Source organism: Fukomys damarensis, unplaced genomic scaffold, assembly GCF_012274545.1.
Source record: "Fukomys damarensis isolate Sample0158 unplaced genomic scaffold, DMR_v1.0_HiC HiC_scaffold_16, whole genome shotgun sequence".
Lineage (NCBI taxonomy): Eukaryota > Metazoa > Chordata > Mammalia > Rodentia > Bathyergidae > Fukomys > Fukomys damarensis.
Window position 1 is genome coordinate 121455895 of NW_022900928.1, and position 20097 is coordinate 121475991.

At 40.6% G+C, this 20097-nt stretch overlaps 1 long non-coding RNA gene across 1 annotated transcript; it reads left to right on the forward strand.

Moving 5' to 3' along the window:
• Positions 1 to 1063: 1063 nt before the first annotated feature.
• On the forward strand, positions 1064 to 8390 carry LOC104853696. The gene is made up of 4 exons (XR_777860.1): positions 1064 to 1247; positions 4844 to 5037; positions 6236 to 6451; positions 8286 to 8390. It is a non-coding gene; the product is annotated as an uncharacterized LOC104853696 (long non-coding RNA).
• The last annotated feature ends 11707 nt before the right edge of the window (positions 8391 to 20097 follow it).

Genomic DNA, 20097 nt, shown 5'->3' on the forward strand with positions numbered 1-20097 from the left:
GGAGATGGCCCCTTGCATGTGTTGTCTTATTGTACTTAATCTGTATCACAGCTCTGTTGCCATAGACACCCTCCTCACTTTGACGATAAAAAAGTGAGATCAAAGTAGGGACATACTTGTGCAGGTCACTCAGCAAGTCAAGATCCGAATTAGGACTTACGTTAAGGTTCATGGACTCATTCTCATTTATATTTAACATGAATTAAGTTGATCTTCACATAACAGTACTGTGTGTTTGGCAATGCTATATTTGCCCAAAGGATGTGTATATTCTACTATACTTGGACACATCTTCTTTTTTACTCCCTTACTTGTGAATAAAAGTAAACATTTTACGGTGGTTCCATCTACATATTCAAATAGGGAAAAATAGAAACTAACTTCGCGTTTTATATTCCTGTTACTTTTTGCCTTCAGAAAACCACACATTGTCAATTGATTTATACACACAGATGCCTCACTTGAACTTGCTTGTAAACTAGAGCTGCCAACTCCTTCACCAATGAGTGGAGGACATACCTTCTGGAAATATGTTTGAAAACTTTCCAGGAGCATTTCAGAAACATTTGGAGATAATATATCATTCCCTGAATAAGGGAAGACACATCGTTGTGTTTTGTGACATTAGTAAAGTGAGAGTTTTCTCCATGCTGTGTGGGAGCAATGCTGACTCCAGTCTTGCGTTGTTATCTATGAGCCACCCTCTCTGGAAGTGTGCAAAAAACGGTGAACTATCAGCCAAGTGAAACTGAAATGACAATGCAATCACTGCAAGGTACAAGATGTACAAGTTGAATTCCAAAGGAACAGCTGCTTTGTTTGGCCCACCTTGCATGAGTCTTGGTGGGCAGTGGTGCTGAGCCTGCACTCAGCCTTCTGGACCCTTTACTAACCTTCTGCTTTGGCATCTCAGGCCGGGACCTGAAGAAGTCCAGTCTCCTGTCCCACGTTCTTCCCTTATCTTCCTCCAACACGGCTGAGTAACCAAGGCGACAGAGAGGCCCCATGAGAAAGAACAATGCCAGCTGGCTGTTTTGTTCTGTCACTCTGTTCCATTCTGGCCAAAAGCTTTAGATCAAACAGTATAGTTGGTGACATCAAGTCAACACAAGCTGCACCAACTGTCCCAGGCTGCGGGCAGCTCAGGGGAGGAGAGAGCCAAGCTGAGGACTTTGGAGGAGGCAGTGAATCGGAGGAGACCCAGGAGAAAACAGCTCTCCCAGCTGAGAAAACAATCTGCGTTTAAAGTCACTGATAACTTCTTTCCACTTAATCTTTATTTTAAAAAACTATGTTAATTAGCTGTGACTATCTCATGTAATTATCTTAAAATAGGATGGGTATTAAGTGCTGATAAAAGCAATCTCAAAAAGCAATAGTGGATTTTGTTAGCTTCTAGTATATTATTCAAACTAACCATAGGTGAATATGGTGAAATTAGAACAGGTTTTGTAACTGTGGACATAACTGTCTCTGCACCGGATCAAAATTAGAGGTGAAAATTTACCTGTACAGGAACTTTGTGTGTGTATGAGATCTTGGCAGTTTCTTCTCCCCTTTTGAGATTCATGTTTTAAAATGAGGGACTCATTTTATGAATGTTACCCACCAACCTACTAATGACTAAAATATGTATTGAGCACTTCCCTGCACAAATAATAGCAATGAACAAAAAGTAAGATATGATCATAGCTCCTCTTAAGGAGATTGCAATCTACTGGGATGGTGATGAGAAGTATGCAAATCTTAACCGAAGATGCTTAGGAAATGATGGAACTGACTCTACTTTGGCTTTCTGTGGGCAGTAAGTTTTATCCTTGACTCCACCAGGACTTGAAAAAATGTTCATAAATTGCATAAAATTATAGAAGCTAACATTCTTCATATCTCTGGGAATGTTTCATTTTAAATATAATTGGATTTTTCACTTGGAAATGATTGCATGATAAGTTGCAAAAAGATCCCACAGTGCCAGGAGTTGCCATACACACCTGTAATCTGGTAGCATTCTTTGGAGGCTGTGGCAGAAAGCTTGCAAGTTCTAGCTCATTCTGGGCAATTTAGCAACTTAGCATGATCCTGTGTCAATATAAAAAAATATATAAAAGGGGGCTGGAAGTATAGCTCAATGCAAAGACCCTGGGTTCAATCTGAAGTATTTAAGAAAAACAATAAGATCCTCCAGGTTATCACAACTGGATAAACTTTAACCAAATTAAACAGGAAGGTGTACAATCCAGAGGGCCAAAGGCATTCAAGCCCCGTGAGATCAGAGGTGCAGTGTGTCTAGCTATTTATCTAGGGTAAGCATCTCCAGGGTCCAACACATTGATTTCAACAGAATCGATGCTCATTAGTATCAGTTGAACGAGTGAACCTCCCCAAGTTATGGAGCTAGTGAGTAAGAAGTGCTAAGAAGATCCTATAGTGGCTTACTGTCAAGGCCTGTCCATGGAGCACTGTACACGGCCAGGAATACCCCAGAAAAGACACACAAAGAAGGGAGACTTGGTTTCAAAAGGAGCTTCCATCTCTCTCCATTGTGTTTTTCCATAAATGGATTATGACCCATTTCAGATTGAAACCCATTACTGGTAATGGGTAATAAAGTGAATTTGTTGATTTAGGACTGGCATATTCTAAAATGAAAAGGGAGGGGAAGAAAGGGAAGAGAAAACTATGCATGGATTCAAAGTAAAGGGGAAGTCTTTCTCTAAACTTTTAACATACATACTAGTAATATAGACAGATGATAGACTGGTAACATATAGACATGTGCTGCAATGTTAGTGATTGCAGAGAACGGTAATATTGATTATCCCCAAAGCAGGCTGTGAAGAGTTAACCCCACAAGTGGCTTGTTTATAGAAGTGAGTTTGGCCAAAGGTCAGAGTAACTCGCACCCAAATTCCATTCCCACAATTAAAACCTTCAGACTAGAAGGACAATGTCCTAATTGCAATCATATATTTTGTCTATTCTGTTCCTAATTTGAGAAAGCTTTGTCTTGTCCTTTCTCAGGCAAGTTTGCGTTCATTTCCATAGAAACCACACATTGCCTTTACCCCAAATGATTGCCAATAAAAGTCAATGCCTGGGACTTTCCAGCACCTTTGTCAGTTACACCAAGTCCTGGCACCCCTCTTTGTCTCCTAGTTCTGTCTCCTAGTTCTCTCTCAGGCCTGTGCTATGCACTGAGTGGGTGGGTACCGGAACCTGACTGCAAGGGTCTCCCACAAGTGATAATCAAAGGATTTTTGAGCAGTACGTCTTTAGAAACATACTGGCATTTTGTCAAGGAAGAGTAACAATTTAGATAAAGGAAATGGGGATGGAATTCCCAGTGATGAACTGCAAGTAATTAGTCGACTAGAGGATAAGGTTCCTGAGGGAGAGAGAGAGGAGACAAGGATAGGAGGGGTAGAGAGGAGACAAAGGGTATTTCCCTAAGCAAGGAAATTTGTATACAAGCTAATAAAGGGTGAGCAAGAGAGGGGAAAGATAGGGAGGAGATATGGAAGAAGTCAAAGGAGAGTTGACTCTCAGGTAGATATTTGAGGTCGTGGTCAACAGTGTCAAATGTGCTATGCTGGTCAAATGCAATAGTATGAATACGAAGGCCACAGTTGGGCAGCGAAATAATCAGTGCTTTCGTTAGCCAGATTTCCATGGCAAAGGGAGGAAAGGTTTATTTTGGATCACTGTTTCAGAGGTTTCAGTCTATGGTCAGTTGGCCCTCTTGCTTTTGGGCTTGTAGCGAGGCAGGGAAACGTGGCAGGGAACAGGTGGCAGAGAAAAAGCTGTTCCTTTCATGGTGATTGGTCATCAGCTAGAGATAGAGGAAAGGGCCATGCCCGAATTCCTTCTTTTTTTTTTTCAATTAAGTTTATTGGTACAGTTTAGGTAGATAGCCAATCTGAAGACAGCATGGTGGTCAGTGACCAAATTCCTTCTTAAGGTCACACCCCCAGTGACCCACCTTTCTCCCACTGAGCCTCACCTCTTAGAGCTTCAATCAATCCCAATATGCCCCAGGCTACCAACCAAAGCGCTCAGCACCTGGACCTTTGGGAGCCATTTAAGATCTAAACCAGAAAAGTGATCTTAGTTTCTTATTTCTCTTGCTTACTGTTTTTTGTGGGGATTTCCCCCTTTATTTCCAACTACTTTAGAACCAGCATCCTACATTAAGAAATATATTACATTTCCCAGTGTGGTGGTTCACATCTGTAATTCTGGCACTTGAGGCTGAGGCAAGAGAAGTGTGAGTTCATTTGAGGTCAGCGTGGGCTTCATAGAGGGATGCTGTCTCAAAAAAATACAAAAGGGAGGAAGGCAGGGGCAAGGCAACCCACATGTATATAATACATAAACCAAACACAATTTTCACAAAAACAATATATAGTTACCACATTTGAAGCACTCTATTTTTTCCATTCTATTCTATTTATTTATTTGTTAAATTATGGAGACCCATTAAGTTGATTTCATACCCAAGTACTGGCTGGTGACCAATAATATGAGAACAGTACATTAGATCACAATATAGCTCCACTGAAATGAAAGCAACAACCAGTGCAGGTTCTCCTGCGACCAAGGGAAGCAATCTTTTCTGCTGTGTGCATCTATTTTAATCATTTTATGTGTATATTTGACTTTGAAAAGTCAGAACTCTAACACTTATATGTGTTTGCAAATTTGTTAAGATTTTTTTTGTTTTGGTTTTTTTTGGTCTAGTCTCCATTTCAATCTCCCAGACCTTTCTTAGATATGTGCTTTTAAAAACATTCATACTGGCAGTTATAGAATTGCTTTCTGAACATTCTTGTCTTCAAACGCACAGAAGCACTGAGCAAGCACAAATATTTAGTGTGATGGTGGAAGTGGAGATAGGAGGAAGGGAAGGACTAAGTTGGAAGACTTTACTCTAGATAATGAAAAACAAAAGCAGTACCTGCTTTGCAAAGAAGACCATAAGGGATTTTTCTCCTTCTTGGAAGGAAAGTTTAAAGAATATTCCCACTTGGCTCATCTAAGGTAAGAATCAGAACACGTTCAAATACGTTTTTGTGATGCATATGCATGTTTTCTATCTTGAGGTTTGAAATGTTTAAAATAAGAATGACATTTTAAAATAATTGCTTTGCTCCCTTTTAAGAACTTTGCAAACAAAGGCAATTAGGTCTTTAAAAAGCAGTTGCAATACCAGGTCATGTTTGCAAACCTTTGAAGTGGGAAAAAGTATTTTAAGCAAATATCTATGTTTTAATAAATTTGCTTAAGACAAAATTTTAGCAAAGATTTTCTGAGAAGTCAACATATTTTCATATTTTTTTGTCTTTGCAAAAGATATTTGTCATCACATCTGATGGGCATAAACTTTATGCTAATAGCTTTCTACACCTTCTGATAATACTTTAGTACTTATAAACTGTTTCTTGTCATACAGCATCCTAAAACCAATCGAATTTTTAGAAATGTAAGTGTTCAATTTTGCCTGCAGGGAAAGCATTTGTTTCCTACCATCCATGAAAAGTGAATGATGTACTAAAATCCTATTTTGAAATAAATAAAACAAAATAAAATGTAAAAATACTAAGCACTGAACTCCTGCATATGCTTCTTGCGGACAGGATGAGGCTTGCCTGGGTATTATTTATAGTCCTGACTCTCAGAAGCTCTCTTAACTGACTTCTATGACTCAGGAGGAGGAGGAGCTGGCACCGCCCATCGCTTCTGCTTCTGGGAAGCATAATGACCACACACACCCACTCAGAAGCTTGCTGTTGGTTCTCTGGTGAAGCCAGGCAGTGACACACACATGTGCTCAGGGCTTCAGACGATCTGCTCCTGAACATGCTGAAGTTAGTCGTACAGCTATTACTGTTAAAGGGGAATTCCTTTGCCTCATTCCTCTGATTCCACAATGAGGGATTTTCCCTAACTGCTCTCTAAACGCTTTCCTCTTCTTCATGCACTCTACCCCTTAGGAGACGGGGTAATTTATGAATAGCAAAGTTGGGTAGAATACCTGGGGTGGCTGGCTCATCTTTGCTCTTGCTTTTGGCTCCCCCAACCCCTCTGCCCATGTGGGAAGGCCAGCCCATCCAAATCACGTTATCAGCTTGTCTAAAGAATTCAAGTCAAGTCTTCCACTCTGGCTTCTATTACTACGAAAGTGGTATTCTGACTGTGGTATAGTATTTGCTTTTAATTTTATTTTCATGTTTTTCAGATTCTGGGTGCAAAGGAGGAGTGCTACTCATGGAGTCCCCCTTTGTAGTCTCCAACAATATTTGTTACATAATTTAGTGCCACATTACTTACGTGGATGGTATATGACTAGAGTTGTTGATTCATCTAAGTTGAGCATTTTGAAAAGATTCGAGAAAGGCAAATCATTTAATAAATGTTATTAAATGTGAGCACGACAACTATAAATGTCTACCAGGTACTTATAAAAATCTAAAATTCTGAATTCATGTTGTTTTTCCAGTGTCTTTAACATTTTTCACTCACTTGAAACAAACTGAATCTAGAGATCTGATGTGATGCTTTTATCAGTATGATAGTTATAAATGAACACAAAAATTCCAGTCAGCTTACCCAAATGGAAAGAAAAGATCCTGTCTCTTCCTTAAAACACTAGCCAAAATGACGTGTCTGTGTCTACAAAATATTCTAAGCATTTTAGGTGTCATTTTAAAGAAATTTACCTCTGCCATTTGTCTTTAAAAAGTTATTTTGCACCAAGTCACTTTTACTATAGTTTTTATTTAGAAGTTTTTCAAACTTTTCAGGCCAAGAACCCTTTGAGAACCCCATAGAAATTGGATTCCTACTTCCCCTAAACTACATATATACACAGCCCGCAGCTTATAGAAGCCATGAAGACCATGAGTTAGTGAAAAACCTTCCACCTTTAATTGTTCCTCGATGATCACACCGTAGCCATCAGATAAAATAATTGCGACTGAAGGCCATAAAAGTAGAAATTTGTCACTCACTTTATTCTCATCTTTTCTGCCTATATATTCAGAGAATTGTTTAAAGTTCAGGCACCATATTTTAAGAAACCTATTCAGAATCTAGAACCTATTCAGAAGAATTGGCTAATAGCTGGGAAGGCTGACACTGAGGAAGAATGTCTTAGGGATGAAGGACAAATGTCCTAGGTGATGGAGAACTGACCTGAAGTAAGGGCTGTTTGGAGTTGTACCAACAGGTAGAACATTACACAGTAGAAAGAAGTTACTTCCTGGGAGGTGTGGCCTTGGAGGGATAATCCCATCAGCTGTAAAGAGAAGTGAATAATTACTAATTGTGTCCCTTAATTCCTTGTTGTGAGACACAATACCCAACACCCAACACTCTAAGGAGGAAAAGTTTATTTTGGCTCACAGTGTGTAGAGTTTCAGTCCATAGGCAGGGTGGTATGGCAGAGGAGAAAGAGCTCAAGGTGTGGCAGACAGGAGACAGAGAGAAATTGAAGTGGGGAGGAAGATAGACTCTTTCTGACCATGCCCCCAGTGACCCATCTCCTCTGACCAGGCTTCACCTCCCAACATTACATTTAGCTATAGACTTAGCGGGACTAATTCACTGATGAATATCAGGTCCCCAGATTGTCACCTCTCCCAAACCCCACCACTTATGATTCCTGAGGCTTTGGGAGGACATTTAGGTATACACCATAACACCAATCAACATGAATTTATAAAGAGCCTACTATCATCTCAAAATTTTAGGTCTCCAATGTCTTCAACGAGATATGGGTATATTTTAAATTAACCTCAAGTTCAGAACAACCAAGTAGATTCCTATAAAAAATTACTTTTCTGCCTGCTTGGATAAGTTATGTATTATTCTCCATTAAAAATTTTACACACATATTTCAACTAAGGATTTTCACAGTATTACATTTTATAGCAATTTTATTTGGTTTTGTGTTCTTGATCTGTCCACTCAAAAAGATAGTTTTGTTTTGCTTTTTCCTCTTTTCTAGGTAATCCTTAAGCACAATAATTAAACACTCTAAAATTTCCCTTGGAAATCTATGTATTTTTTAACCCTACTTATTAGCCTCTCTTTTCCTTCTACCCCATCTTAATTCTCACAGAAATATTCCTGTAGGGAAAAAGGGAGTTTTTTTTATATTTTAATTTTCTGGGAAAAATTGGCTAATAAAATAAAAATGGAGATTTCTCCACTCTCCTGCTCTAGTCTCTCCTTTCTTTTTTCTTTCCTGACCTCTTTCTCTGTGACTTGTTCCCCCAAATTTCCAGGGTAACCAGACACTCAAGACTGGCTACATGATTTGCAGAGCTCATTATAAAGTGAAAATGAGAGAGAATTTGAAGACAGTGGCAACAAAGCAATAAACCAAGTAAAGGGGCTGTGTTGTGTGTGCAGGTGGAACATCCACGAAGCCGGTCTGTGTGCGCTCACTAATTGACAATTGCTTCCTGTATCCCAGGAACTGCACTAGCTGTTTAACATGAGTGATTCGATTTAATTGTCCCTGCAATCTTCTCATCCGGTTTTATGAGTAAGAACATTGAAATTAATTGGAAGAAGATAATTTTCTAAGTCACATGTGAAATAAGTAGAATTATGGGGTTGTAACTCACACCTGATACCAAAGGCCATCTCAATAGGAGTTTCAGGAAAGGAGAAAGACCTACAGAATATGTGATCAGCTGAGATCGCCAGTTTCTTGAAGTTGAGTAGATGACCTCTCTGTGCGTCAAACGAGACCATGTCAATTTCTAGGGAGTCAAAAGAAAATAGAGGACCACTCTTGACTTTTAGATATGCACACTAAGATGGGAAGAGGCTCCAGCAGGATGACAGTATCTCAACACTCAGAAAAGGGACTGGGTCTGCTAACAAGGCTTGTACTCAGGGAAGATCAAACATCCTTCCCATCAATTACTCCATCACCTAGACCTGCTCTCTCTAGTTGAGCAATGACATACTCTTTCACACCAGTGCTCCTGATCCTTTTCCTCCCTGGAGAGATTTACGAGGGGCAATCAAAACTTACAGTGAATGTTTGCATTTTAAATTTTTATTAAGTTGTAAAAGGTACATTGCCATTAATTCCCTACAAAATATGCCCCCTTGCTTCAAACATACTGACTTGTCTCATTGTTCTGGCCATTTTTTTGAAACAGATCTGAAAGTTCTCTTTAATGAATGACTTTATGAGGTGTAATAAAAAATATGGTGAGTGCCACTGGTGAGTGCCATCCAAAGGCAAAACGGGTCACAAAAACATCACAGTGTCTCCTTATCCATAGCATTCACCAGATCTAGCACCATTTGATTTTTGGCTGTCCCCCAAAGCCTAAATTAACATGAAAAGGAGATGTTTTGAGTCAATTCGGGACATCAAGGCAGTCACGATAGTGATATTAAAGATTTTTCAAAAGACTATAAACAGTGCAGATTCATTCTCTTTGTTTTACACCTGATCTGGACCAATACTGAGCCATGACTGTTGGTATTTATTTCTATTCTTTAGATTAAACTCTTTTTTGAATAACTTATTCTTGAGGGTTACAGTTGAAAAATAAAATGTTAGCAAGATTTGTGGCTACACATATGAAACATGATTTTCCAATCAGGGTTAATCATAAAGATATTTCAAATGTTTATCTCTTGATCTCTATAATTTGCTTATGATTGTTTTTGGACTTGAGAGGAAGACAAAACACATTTTGTCTTCTGAATCCCATAAAGTTTCCTTTCTCTATACACAGACACATTCACACAGACATCCTCCTTCTCCCAAGTCCTTGAAGCATGGCTTTGCTCAGACTTGTCACTCAGCACTAACAGGCACATTTCTTCTGTGGAAATTTGTGCCTTCTGTGAAGTTGAACTTTTAACTGGAGACTTAACTTTTGAGCTGAACTCTTTTTTGGGGTTTTTGGCTTTGCAAAAAAGTACTTCCTCTCAGCTAACCTCAGTTTTTTCATCCAGGAAAATATGTTGTGGATTTTCTGATCTTGAAGATCCCTTCTTCCTCTGATGTACTCCGATTTAGTTCCTCAAGGTCAAGGTCTAGAGTCTTTCATAACTGGGGCCCAGGAAGTTGTCTGCCAAATTGGTCTAATCAATACCATTAGGTAACAAGAACAGAGGAGAAGTCTTCAGGAAATATGTGCCCTCAGTGTTAACCATTCGAAAACAAAGTTCTAATCTACGTTATTTAATGAAGGGTGACAAGGAGGGCACAGATCATGCTGTCTCTCTGATGGTGCCAGAGGAGATGTTTCAAACAAGATTCTACTGATTTTCTAGTATCACACAACCCAGAGATCTCTGGAGTTCTGAGGTCTGAGTATACCATCTTATTTGAGCAGATTAAGGTAGTACCTTAATCATCTACTTTGTCAGTGTAGATTTTGGGGGCTATTCCTAGGAGTTAGGAGTTGTTCTAGTCACTGAACTAGGTTAGTGAACAAGGCAAAGTAGAAGCTTTTCCCAGGAAGAATGTACAGTAGAAAAGAATTCTAGGACACGGGCTCTGAGGCACAGGTAAACTTGGTGTGGTTTTTACATAAGGAAAGTATGATATAATTAATTTTATGTATCAAGTTGTATAAACTACAGAGCATTCAGATATTTAGCCAAAGATTATTGTAGGGGTTTCCGTGAAGTATTCTGAGATGAGATTAGCATTGAAATTGGTGGGCATTGAGTAAAACAAATCAATTTCCACAAGGCAGGAGGGACTCAACCAGTCAGTTGAAGGTCTGAGTAATATAAAGGATTGGCCCCTCTGGAAGCTTGTGAAAGTTCTCCAGAATACCACTTTCCAAAGCCATCTGGAACTATGTCTTTCTTGGTTTCATCACAGATAACCTTTGGACTCTTAATTGCGACATCTTCCCTAGGTCCATAGCCTGCTGGCCCACACTGCATATTTTTTACTTGTCAGCCTCCGCAGGAAATGGAAATGAAGTGGAGAGATAGTGGGGATGATCTGGATAAGGCTTTCACATAGTCAGGAGCTTGCTCTTTCAAAGCAGTAATTGTTGTAGGGGCTTTTAATGGGACTGTTAACATCTGGATCACTCCGCGGCTGCGTGGAGGTTGAACTGAGAGAGGCAAATATGAAAAGAAGGGGCACAGAGAAGTGCCCCAAAGTGTCCAGGCAATGGATAGTGGCAGGTTGAACTAGAGTGTGTGCGAAGCAACTGGTCAGAAGCTATTAGATTCGGAAAACATCCTGAAGTGTGTGTCCGCAGAAGATACTCTTGGATTTTAAAACTGATTCAAAATATGAAAAACCATGATTTTTTTCCCACTAAAGAATGCATAAACATAACAGAAAAGTAGGTCCTGACTCTGGCTTGGGAGGATCTATAGGCACTGTAAGCAGACTAAAGAAAACACAAGTAAAACTTGTGGTTATTAATACCAAAGTGGGTCTCAGGGTTATTAAAAATCCATTACTATGGTTTGAACATGATCTGTCCCCACCAAAATGTTGACATTCGGTCCCCAATACAACAATGTTGAGAGATTTGAAGGTCTTTCAAGAAATTAATGACTTTCTCTTAGAAGTAAATGAAGCTTTGATTGGTTGTTTATTTACCAAAACAATGCGAACTGTTCTAAAGTGAGCCCAGCATCTCCTTCAATCTGTAGAACCCTTTTGCTCATCTCCACATACCCACTTGCCTTCCGCTCTTCCACCTTGAACCATGGGGCCCCCATAGGAAGCCAAGAGGATGACAGAACCATGTCCCTTGACCTCCAGAACTGTAAGCTGAATTAATTTATTTTCTTTATAACTTACCACAAGACTTAGGCATTTTATTATAGCAACACAAATGGACTAAAGAATCCGTGACTATTCTGAGTGTCTTTGATGACACCTGTGCCTCCATTTGCTCATCTGCAGCCTGAGGACACTAATTGGACTCATCAGGAGGATTAGTGCACACATACAGCTTGGAAGAGTACCAGGCATACAGTGAGGATCACACAAGTGTTAATTATAACTGCTATCATCTCATTATTATAATTGGTCAAAATCAGAAGTTAGTGAGACTTGGAATCAAAACCCAAATATTATACCAAAGTGAGTAAGTCACATTCCGGATTAATTATAAAGAGAGGTTGCCTAGACAGAGGATATGGGGATAGTGCAAACACAAGTATACTGTATCTTATCATCCCAGAAGTAAACAACTCAACAGCCAGAGTCTTACAGAGAAATGAGAGGGTTAAGGGATTGGGAGTAAGTCTTAGATATCCATTCTGATTTAAAAGTTAAAATTAGAATAATGATAGTAAATTTGATAACATATAATGCCTCTTTACAAACCTTATCTCATTTAACTTATTTTAATTGAAGTAATGACCCAACAAGATAGCTTATTATCCTCTATTATAGATGAGAAACAAGGCTCAGAGTAGCTAGGTAGCTTCCCCAAGATCTCGTGCTAATAAGTGAACCAGTCAGAGGCCCATGCTTGGTGTACTGATTGGGAAAGAATGGGAATTACAGAGAGAAACACGGACCTCATTATAGGCAGGAAACAGCCTTCTCATTTCTTCAAAAGTGAGAGGATTGAGAACATAAAATACAGCTCTGGCTCTGCATTGCAAAACTGCCGAGAGCAACAACGAAAAACAAACCATCACACACACACACACACACACACACACACACACACACAGGCCCTCTAATCCATCTGGCAGGTGGAGATCTCACTATTGTGAGGTCAGCAGGAGCTGAAAGGGAGGAACACAGTGAGACTTCATCTGTTGGATGCCCCATAACTGCCTGTCCCCTGTGGTCACTCCCCTACACAAGAAACTCCCCGACCAGCATAACTATGGCCCTGACACAGCAAGAGAGATTTTCCCCTTTGTATCCAAAGAACATTGATCTGTAGCCGGGGGACAAGATGAGTGTCTTCCACTTCCTTCTGAATGTGTGGAAAAGAACTAGAGGAAGGTGGTTTTAAGAAGACACAGGATATGCCGGGTGTGTGCAGCCGTGGGCTGAGATGATGCGCAGGTCAGCTGGCACTCGGTCTCCACCCTTGATTTCTATCAGATCCCCGACCACCACCTCCTCAGCATTCACCTGCATCTTCTCACCTTCCCGGATCAAAAAAAAAAAAAAAAAAAAAAAAAAAAGCACATGATTTGTTGTCATGTGACATCTCTGGGCTACACCTGGAAACATGTTAGCTGGACATGGTGAGTATGTGTCTTCAGGAACTGGTCCAGGAGGGCGATGGGATGGGGAGGCCATCCGGTGAGTCTGTACTTGCCATGCTAGTACTACTAGCGTCCATCCTCCCCATTCGCCACGTGCGCTCACTCACTGCTCTCCACTGAACCAGAGACAAACTGCTTCAGGGGTTGCCTTGTCCTCCTTCCTCATCACTCTCAGGCCCCTGCTACCCAAAGTGTCGTGACCATCAACTAAGAACTCATGAACAACAAGAACCTTGGGCTCCACCTGACCCTGCTAAGTCAGAATCTTCATTTGCATGTGTGATTCATATGCACATGAAACTTCGGGAAGCACTGCCTTGGCCCACTGAAGACCAAGCTAGACTCATTCAGGGTGGAGCCTTAAAACAACAGGATGGAGAGGAGATAGGGAAATTCTTAGTCAACTCTGGTCTGGGGATGGCAGAAACACTGACACCTACTCCCAGACATCAAGAAAGTGGTGTAGTAAAATCTTTGGTCAGCTAGTTCAAAGTAATTAGGTCCACCAGCCATCATTAGAATGAGAGTAAAACACAGACACAGACGCTGGTCCTCTAGGGTATCTGAACCAATGACACAAAAAGAAGAATTCTGACATGGTTCCCGATGCTTTTGTCATTACTACTAGCCAAAGAGACCCAGAAAATGGAAATCAGGGCAGGTTTCTGTAGCTTTCCCAGACTGCTCTGTGTTTCATGAGAGACTATGTAAAATGAGGAAGGAAAAGAGGTTTTTGGCACAGGTGAGGCTGAGAAGGTGAAGGGAAAGCCAGAGGCTCCCTCTGCAGACTGAGAGTCAAAGGTATCAGTTTGAGTGGGAAGGGTAGGGGAAAGGTAATAAGGGAAAAGAAAAAAATGTGAGAAAATGAAAAATGGAAATAAAGTGTTTGTAAGCGGGGAGGGGAGGAGGGGTTGAAGAGAGGGCAGGGACAAGGGGAAAAAATGAGAACCAAGACCTGTCATGTAAAGGTACAAGATCGCAAATAATGAATGTAACTGTACTGTGTACCTAAAATGTAGCAATAAACTCAATTTAAAAAAAGGAGTCTTGGGTCTTGTAGAGCACTTACCTGTATGGTACCTCTTCAGACCCAGGATTTATGTTGATTGCACCACTTTATAGGTGAAGAACACAAGACTCAAGAGTCTTTCCTGTGACTGTAAAGCCAGTCTCCATAACTAGGTAGACAGGAAAGCTGAGAGAAATTTCTACGGGACCGAACATGTATCCCTTTTGTTTTCTTAACTCATTTTTTTTAGCAGTTCAGTCCTACTTCACATTACTGTTTGCTTGACATAAATCCTTTCATAATGTATTACTAATTACATAAAAGACAGAACTGAAATTTTAAATGCCCAGATTAAGTGTGCTTATTCTAACTATAGTTATGATGCACACAGAATCAAAGTGTATTTCTCAAAATCTCCTTCTGTTGATGGCTTGCCATGTGAGTCAATATAAGGCTACTTATCCCCAAACTTTGATGGCATCTAATTGTATGTGATCTCGAGGTTAATGTCCTCACAGTGGAAACTCAGGGTTTGAGCAACAGTACTCTGTGAGGCAGTCCTTAGATGGACACATGTTGTGACAGACTGTTGTCATTTCAAGTTGCCTTGATAAAGTCTCAAAATCTGAAGTCTGCGAAATGCTAACAATGGAAAAATAAGAGGTGACCTGCTTCAACCATGACATTTCATGATGAGGAAATGGTGACCCACAGAGAGAGCCAGTGATTTGTCCACTGTTCCTTGGCTAATGCTCCATTTGAACTTAAACCCAGACAATCAGTTTGCATAATAAGAAAAATCATGTTTAAAGCAAGCCAAGGATTTCTCTTGATTGCTGGAACATTAACATAATCACTCCGAACTCTCATCAAGCCAATCCGAGTGTTTTTAACCTGTGAAGTTCAAATAAACTATTTTCACATCACTGTGCTTTATTTCTCTCCTCAAGAGATAGTAACAGTGCATCCTCCCTGGCTCGTGCATTTCCTGCTTCTTCTTAAATGTTTGATTCCATGGAGGATAAGGAGAGGCTTTTGCCTGGACACTTTCATATCCTCTTCTACCAGATTTTGGATAGCATGCTGTGATAACTGTGTGCTCCAGCACCTGCCGGAAAGCCTTATCATTATATTAGCCACTGAAAATCAGTGATCCCTTTGATCTTTACAGTCTTATAAGTGTTAGGGTCCCCACCCTACTGCGAAGAGCTCTGAGGCTCATCAGTGTCAAATCACTCGCCCAAAGCCACACTGCCTAGAGCTCTGACTGAAGCCTACCTGTCCCACTTGGGACCCAGTGGCTTTCCTCCACTGTGAGCAAGCCTGGACACTGCTCCTTGGTGAAGTGAATGGGCAAAGTATCAAATGAAAGCTGTCCATGTTCACCCCAAGGTCTAGTGGGGCACAAACCGTTGTAATAGGCAGTTGAAGAAAAAGAACTCCATACCAGTTTGATAACTCAATCGTTCACTGGAATCACCTGGAAGGAGATAAAACTGCTTTCCTAGCTCTGTTGGCATCAAAGTGCCTCAGAGAGGACACAGGGCCTCCCTCCCCCGCTCAGGCCACCAGGGCAAATGGCCAGCTGCCAAACTGCTATAAATCTGTTTTTTAATTTAACCTTCTCTCTGGCCTCCCCATTAGGATAGCTGCGCAAACAAGGGAACCAAGAGGAGCCCTCCTGTGATTATATCACCGGAAGAAATTTGGAGGATGAAATAGAAAAGAAAACAGCAGCAGTAGGGGTAGGGAAAAGCTAATTTCAGGATTCCATGAGGGTCTCTATAAATAATTGAGAGGAAGAAACAGGTTAAACTGAAAACAAATGCAGCATACAAAAGTATCGGTATTATTCTACTGCAAGGGAAATGTTTAAATACGACCGAGTCCTTGGAACGTAACCAGAGGTCTCCTGTTTTCTCCTGAGCTATTCACAATAAATGGCCCCTGTGACTGCAACACGCCAATTAAACAGTTTGTTTCTGCTTCAACCTTAATTTGGCAGACAGCTCTGTTGTAAATCTGCATACCGGGACTCAGAGAAGTTGTTTCTTAGCGGCACCCTCCAGAGTTTACTCTTTGCTTAACGCAAAATGTAAATATGTCACTGTGTTGACTGGGAGTCAAATGAAAGATGCCAATTGGAAAGAAATATCGAAGTCTCACATTAATTAAAGCATGAAGTGTTTCAATGTACATCAGAAAAGGCACAGGAGGACCCTAAAGAAGCAGAACAACTTCCGGGTGTCTGAGGGAGAGGACTAGAAATTCAAAATGTACATCCCTTTGTCAAGAACTAGATTTTCAGAAGCTGCTTCATCTAAAGACTGGATGTTGTGTGTCAAGGGGAAAGGCACCATCATGCCCAGGGCAGCTACCTGACATAATTTAATCTTGCGAAGGTCGGTAATCATACACAAACACTTTTTAACGAAGTGCTCATATGGATTGGGGGGTTAGCTATGAGAATAGAAAATGGCTGCCAGCTAGCTGGGCGGGGTTCTCACAACTTTAGGAGACACCCATCCTTAGTTTCACTCAAAACAATCTCCCCTTTCTCTAAGCGCTCTAGAATTCAGAGGTCGTGATGATTTCTTTATAGAAAAGAAAACTGAATACATGCTGCTACCCTACCTAACTGTGGAAGGTACAGTGAAGGCTGGGAGGTAGTAATCTGGGAGCATGTTAGCCAAGTCTACCTTTGACCATGCTAAGGTAAACATCAACCTCTCCGTAAATCATGTTTCCATCCATAGCATAACAGATTTGGTTTGGGACAGTCCTGAGAAGAGGTTCAATCTGGACCTGCCTTCTGATTTAATTCGTGGCTCTAAAGTCTTCTCTGAAATATGGTCCCTTCTGCATAGCGTATGACGTGTAGAGCAGTAGGTGATTTGCACTAAACAATACAACTTTTATAATAATCTTCGTTGAAAAATAGAATTTGGGGCCGGGGATTTAGCTCAGTGGTTTGGTGGCCTGCCTTGCAAGCACAAGGACCCGAGTTCTTCAATCCCCGGTACCAAAAAAAAAAAAAAATAGAATTTGGGGCCGGGGATTTAGCTCAGTGGTTCGGTGGCCTGCCTTGCAAGCACAAGGACCCGAGTTCTTCAATCCCCGGTACCAAAAAAAAAAAAAAATAGAATTTGGGGCCGGGGATTTAGCTCAGTGGTTCGGTGGCCTGCCTTGCAAGCACAAGGACCCGAGTTCTTCAATCCCCGGTACCAAAAAAAAAAAAAAATAGAATTTGGGGCCGGGGATTTAGCTCAGTGGTTCGGTGGCCTGCCTTGCAAGCACAAGGACCCGAGTTCTTCAATCCCCGGTACCAAAAAAAAAAAAAAATAGAATTTGGGGCCGGGGATTTAGCTCAGTGGTTCGGTGGCCTGCCTTGCAAGCACAAGGACCCGAGTTCTTCAATCCCCGGTACCAAAAAAAAAAAAAAATAGAATTTGGGGCCGGGGATTTAGCTCAGTGGTTCGGTGGCCTGCCTTGCAAGCACAAGGACCCGAGTTCTTCAATCCCCGGTACCAAAAAAAAAAAAAAATAGAATTTGGGGCCGGGGATTTAGCTCAGTGGTTCGGTGGCCTGCCTTGCAAGCACAAGGACCCGAGTTCTTCAATCCCCGGTACCAAAAAAAAAAAAAAATAGAATTTGGGGCCGGGGATTTAGCTCAGTGGTTCGGTGGCCTGCCTTGCAAGCACAAGGACCCGAGTTCTTCAATCCCCGGTACCAAAAAAAAAAAAAAATAGAATTTGGGGCCGGGGATTTAGCTCAGTGGTTCGGTGGCCTGCCTTGCAAGCACAAGGACCCGAGTTCTTCAATCCCCGGTACCAAAAAAAAAAAAAAAAAAAAAAATAGAATTTGGTTGTGAAAACTTACATATTTATAGAAAAGTTACAGAAATAATACAGAGTTCTTGCATACTCCTCTCCATGTTCATTTCACCTAGTTACTTACATCACCTTCCTGCCCTTTGCCAAAAGAAACAACATTGGTTTGTTACTATTAACCAGATTCCAGTTTTATTTGGACTTTCCACTAAAAATTTCCAGTTTTATTTGGACAGTGAGGAAAAGCAACATTTTTGGCTCCAGACTCCCATCCAGGATATTCCATTACATTTATTGGTTATGTCTCCTTAATCTCCTTTAATCTGTGACACTTCTCAGTCTTTCCAATCTAGTCATTGGAAACTGCTTTTCAAAGACAGCTCTAAATGTTGAAGTAGAGGGTAAAGCAGGACTGAGAAGCACCTCCTGGAGTTGGAAGTACCAATATTACTTCAAATCCTTCTCTAAGGAAGATTTTACTTTCCTTATTTATGTATGTGTTTATTTATCTATTTATCCAATTATTTGTGTCACTATAAACTTATGTATATTTTATATATTTGTTTATATTTTAACTCATGTATATTTATTATCCCCCATAGGTTATAAATCAATTCAATGTTATATATTTTGTTGCTCAAATTCTGCCTTTGGTCTTGAAGAGCTCTTTCAGCTAGCTGCTGTGCCCCGTGACCTGCCTACTTTCTTTAATCCTTTGAACACTCTTATTTTCTGCTCATGAAAGATGCTCCAGAGTCATTTTATATTTTTCCTACCCTAGTCTTAGGATCAGGCATTTTCCCAAAGAGTCTTTCTTGGTACTGTTTATTTGGAGAAGAGTATTTTGAAGTGAAAACCTGTCTTCTGCCTATGCTTTTAGCTATTGGGATGTCATGGTTTCTAGGTCCTGTCAGCTAACAAAATTAGGGAGTATTTGTGGCTATACAAAGATGTGGAACTATGTAATCGCACAATCACAGATAATTACAGCTATACGATCTATCTGGATACGTATTTATCTGAGTTTATAAGAAGTTAAACATGAGCTCACACTGATGTTTCAGACTCCAGTCCAGTAACATATGGCCCTCCTCACCTTCCCTCTTGCTTATCTACCACATTTCATCCCCCCAGTGAGAAGCTCCGTCCCAATAGCCATCATCCACTGATGTGTCCAATCCCAGTACATGTACCAAGCAGTTTCAGAACTGTTAGCCTATGTTCTCAGGAGAAACACATTTTCAGCTAGAATCCAATGTTTATCCTTGGGTATTTCCAGTCACATCACACTTTTCCAGGGTCCCTTAGAACAGCTCCTTTACCTCCACCCTCTTCTGCGGTCTTCCGTGGGGTTATTTTGTGCATTTATAATATAGTTTGATTCTTATTACGTAGTCTGAGCTGCAGCCTGGTTGTTGTACCAGCTTCCACACATGAAAGTTCACTCTTTATGTTACACATTAAAAATTGGTATTGCTTTGAGATGCCCTACCTTCCACTTTTAAAGAAAGCAGAATCATGTTTCTAAAATGAGTCAGTGCCTAAGGGTAGATTTTGAAGAAAATCCTTCCTTGATAGAAGTCTGTACCCCGTTATCCATATTACCAGCAAGTAGTTGTAAAAACCCAACCTCCAATTCAGTGGAGCTGTAAAAATATAATTCAGGCAAGTATACTACCCAAGAGGAAAGGAAAAGGGGATCAACCAGAAATACTAAACAAAAGTTGGAGGCTGAGTTAGCAACCCAGAAGAACAGTATGTTACTGACTCTATAGAAGCTTTATGTCAAGGCAAGGGGCACAGAACACAATGAGAGAGACTGTGAAACTTTTTTTTTTTTCTGTGTATATGAAGCTGGTTTCCTGAATTCTTCAACAGTGTTGTCTCCTCAAAAGCATCTCCAAGTGCTTTGTATGCTGCCCTCCCTCCTCCAGGTGAGACTTATTCCTTGACCTGACCTTTTCCATGTCTCATTCATCTTTGTAAAAAGTTGTTACTCATATCTCCCTG